Genomic DNA, 4,277 nt, shown 5'->3' on the forward strand with positions numbered 1-4,277 from the left:
TAATAAAATAAAATCCTCAAAAATTAAAAAATCCTTATAAAAGGATAACGAATTTAAAAAGTTTTTATAAAAGGATAATAAAATAAAACCTTTAAAAATTAAAAAAATCCTTATAAAAGGATAACGAATTTAAAAAATCCTTATAAAAAGAATAAGTAATTTAAAAATGTCCTTATAAAAGGATAAAAAATCCTTATTAAGGATAAATAATTTTAAAATCCTTATAAAATGAATAATAATTTAACGAATCCTTATAAGAGGATAGTAGTAATTTAACAAATCCTTATAAAAGGATAATCCTCAAAGAAGGATAGAATTATCCTTAGAAAAGGAAAAAATATCCTTAGAAAAGGAAAATAATTTTAAAATAATATGATTAAAAAATCTAAAAAATCCTTAAAAAAGGATAAAGAATTTAAAAAATCCTTATAAAAGAAAGAAAAAAACCAATTTCAATTGTTGTCCGTAATTATGACCAGCAACTTATTATAGTAAATTGTAAAAAATAAGAATTAGCCAGGAGTCGAGAAGAGATAAGGTATGTCGAAGCAACAAACGAGTCACGCACCAGAAAAGACTAGCAAAGACAGGAAACTTCCACACGATAGTGATTCAAATGATGGCATTGATTCTTCAATGGGGGTGAGTTTCGCTGATGTTATGGGCATGTTAGATGTGCCAATAAAGAAGACGAAAAAAATATTAAGCAATGGCAAGTCACTTACTGTGGGTACACTCAGCAAGAACACCGTGAATGAAAAACCACATAATAGTAATAGCTCCAGTAATAACGCTAGAGATGAATACAGGCCAAACTCGATGTTCTCAGCCTTAACTTTTTCAAAGCCAATATGGGTACAGACACTCACAAATGAAGAAGCTCAAGTGCCATTATTATTTGATTTATGTGTACGGATGTTGCAAAAGAATATCAATGCTTTGAAATATACTGGCGCTGTGCATTTTAAAGTTCTTCGTCCCGTTTTAGAGCGTGCTACACCAGCACAATTGTTAAATATTGTGAAACACAATCCGCATTTGATGAAAGACATCGACTGTCTCTTCCAGATGCATGTGCCTAAAAGAGCGATTTAAAATGGAAATGTTTTTACGATGTGAGGAGGAAAAGAGGCTAAAATTGAACAGTCTTAATGCGACTATCAAGCAGTCACAGAAAATAATTACTGTGCGAAAAACACAATTAGCATTTGTAGATTCAGTAGTGAAACCGCCACGAAATGTACTACGGAAACGGATGCAGTACGGAACAAAGGCCAAAGTGGTTGTCACGCCAGTAGCGCGTGTAGCAGCGTTTTCCAGCGTTACTCCAAATGCAGCCAAAGTGGGAGTTACACGTCAACGTGCCACGGCTACTGCATGTAATGCAGTTTCCCATGCACCTATGCGTGCAAAGAAGGCGCCGCTCATGACTAAAGTTTTGAAAATAATGCGTGGTCGTCACCAGTGATAAAATGTATTAATTATATTGTTCAGTGTTTTTTGTATTTATCGAAACGAGGACGTTCCGTTTTTAAGAGGGGGAGAAGTTAATAATTAATACGTTGTATTTTGTTTCAAAAACTATTCATAAATAATTTAACTACTTTTTTGAAAATAACTATTTGAAATATATTTTGAAAAGAACAAGGTAGGCTGTTACCTGAAATATTAGTTTTCAAAAGGTATTTAAGCAATAGAAAATTTTGTAGAAATTCAGTTTTTGTTCAATTTTGAAATTGGAAACTCATAAAATAAAATGTAAAAAAAAACTTAACTTGAAATATAAATATATTTTTATAAATTAAAGAAAATATTTTCCATGTAGGAAACATGTTTTTCTAATTTATACAAACCAAGGCATAAAAAATAACGGTGATACTTTGTTTGAACCGCAAGAACAAATGTACCAATTGAATTGGAGAATGTAATTAATTTTTATACTAAGTACCTGTAAACAGTATACAGTACACAATACTGCTATCTCTAATATGAAAATTTTGGGTAATTTGTTCGGATTTTCAGGATTTTTCACTTGTTTTTGAGGAATTTGGTAATTTTTTTGTAGCAACACTAATGAACCAAAAATACAAGATCCCGCCAGCAAGCAAGTAGCCCGTTATAATCGCATTTAGGAAAAAAGTTGGCCGATTTTGACATTAGCCGTTTGTTTACATTTGTTCGTTGCTTACAACTTGGCGGTGGCTTTTTACTGGAATTTTCTTCATTTTCGCTTGTGACAACGTGTGTACACATAAGGTAAAGAATAATTTAATACAACGACATGATTTAAAAAGAATTTGTACAATAAAAATTATTATTCATGCATTTAACAATTACGCGGTTTTCTTCGTTCTCTTCGTTGTTTACTTCTTACAACAAAGATGGCGTCGAGATTTCGAAAGCTAGAAAATTACTTTTTCTTCTTTCGTTCGCGCGTGATCTTGTGTCTTTCGTTCATGGCAATACTAACATGAAGGGTTGAAAGTAATCGACTAGAAGGTTAAAATAGAAAAGGTTTGTTCCCCACGAGCCCCCGGGTGCCCAAAACAGCCCAGAAAGCGTTGCAAAATTCGCGACTACTCTATGCATGCATGTAAAGAGAGTTTTTTTCGTTTGTATACGCTTTTGTTCTTCATTTCACAGATGCTTTTTTGAATTTAATAAAAACTAAAGACAAAAATAAAAAATTACATGTTATCTCTGTCGGCATTCGAATCCAAACATGCTGGGAGCTAACAACTAACAGCGAGCATCTCTACACGTTCAGCTACAGCCAGACATGCAAATGTGCTTTCAAATACTCTCCTTCAATCACATTTCGTTAAAACACGAGCAGTGATCGGGTAACAATAAGCTGGTGCAGAGACATGAGTTGGTCCGCTACAGCATGACAGAGGAACACTTTTGTAAGTACTTCAATATACCACAAATAGACTACAGGGTCCAACGATTTTTGCAGGGTTTTGTCGGCTGTGCGTACAATAAACTAGCCTGTTCCCGTACTTCACGATTTGCAGGACTTGCAGGTCTTACAGGAACAGCTGTTTTCGCCTTTGATAAACCTTATGTGAACGTGGCTAAATCCTGAGAAACCTGCAAATCGTAGACGTTCTGGACATCATATATACTTACAAGTATGGAATCCTATGCCCCTTATTGTCTATTCTCTCTCTAACAACGGATATGCCTGCCAAACAGCGGACGTCAAACCAAGCCAAACTGAAAAGCAAAAACGGCAATGGCAATGGAAGGTAAGAAATGTGAGATGGATTACATGAGAATGAAAGAATTATTAAATAGCAGTATGTCGAACCAAAACGAATTTCAAAAATCTGACAATCCAAAAAAAATGGAATCGGAAATGGATAAATTAAGATGTAATGAGTTCAATTTATTTTACTTAACTTGCCGTTTTTAGCCGTTTTCAAGAAAAACGGGTTTTTTCTGGGCTATCATGCTATCACAAAAGGCAAGTTGTTTGAAGTTTGGCTGATTGGATGTTCGAAAAGAGAGCCTTTTTCGGTTGTCAACCATGTTGAAAAAAAATTTGGTACTGCTGATATTTGCGAAAATTCCATGAAACTCTTAGAAGAAAAAATGCGTATTTTTTGCAATTATTTATCAAATAAATATGAAAACTATGGGAAACAAATTGGAAAGGATGCTAAAATATTTAGATCTGAAAACACAGCGTTTCTTGCTGATGAGGTTCTTTACGAAATCAAAAAGCCAACTGTGTCGACCATCAGCCGGATTCTAACTTTCGCTATCGCTAAAGTGCTAAAATAGGATAGCCAACCTTTTTCCGAATTTTTAGCTATCTCCAAATATATCTCCAACATTTTTTGGTGATAAGTAATCCATTTTAATGGTGATAAATAGTGAAAATGGAAGTATGTGATAGCAAAAAAAAAATAGCAGCCTCAATTTGGATTACATTTCATCTCCTGTAGCGTAGCCGAGGGTATGTTAAAATACACTAGCGCCTTCGCAAAAAGGCAAATCCTTGAGAGAACTCACGGACTGAAATTTAGATTTTTTTTTACTAAGCGTGAATAGAGCTTTGAACATTCTTTTAACAAATTAGTTTCATAAACATTCGTATTCTTTTCAGGAAGTTACCAGCGATTTTTGGTAAATGTGCCACAAAGCAGCATTTGTATTCTGAATATAAATAACATCGGTGAAGAATTTGGAAATACTGAAACCTCAAGTGAAAATGAAGTGTTTTATGAAGACTAACTGATATAGTCCCCTTTCAGACACGTCAAGTCTTG

The sequence above is a fragment of the Rhagoletis pomonella genome, unplaced genomic scaffold (assembly GCF_013731165.1).
Source record: "Rhagoletis pomonella isolate Grant_MI unplaced genomic scaffold, Rhpom_1.0 Rhpom_scaffold_00002, whole genome shotgun sequence".
Lineage (NCBI taxonomy): Eukaryota > Metazoa > Arthropoda > Insecta > Diptera > Tephritidae > Rhagoletis > Rhagoletis pomonella.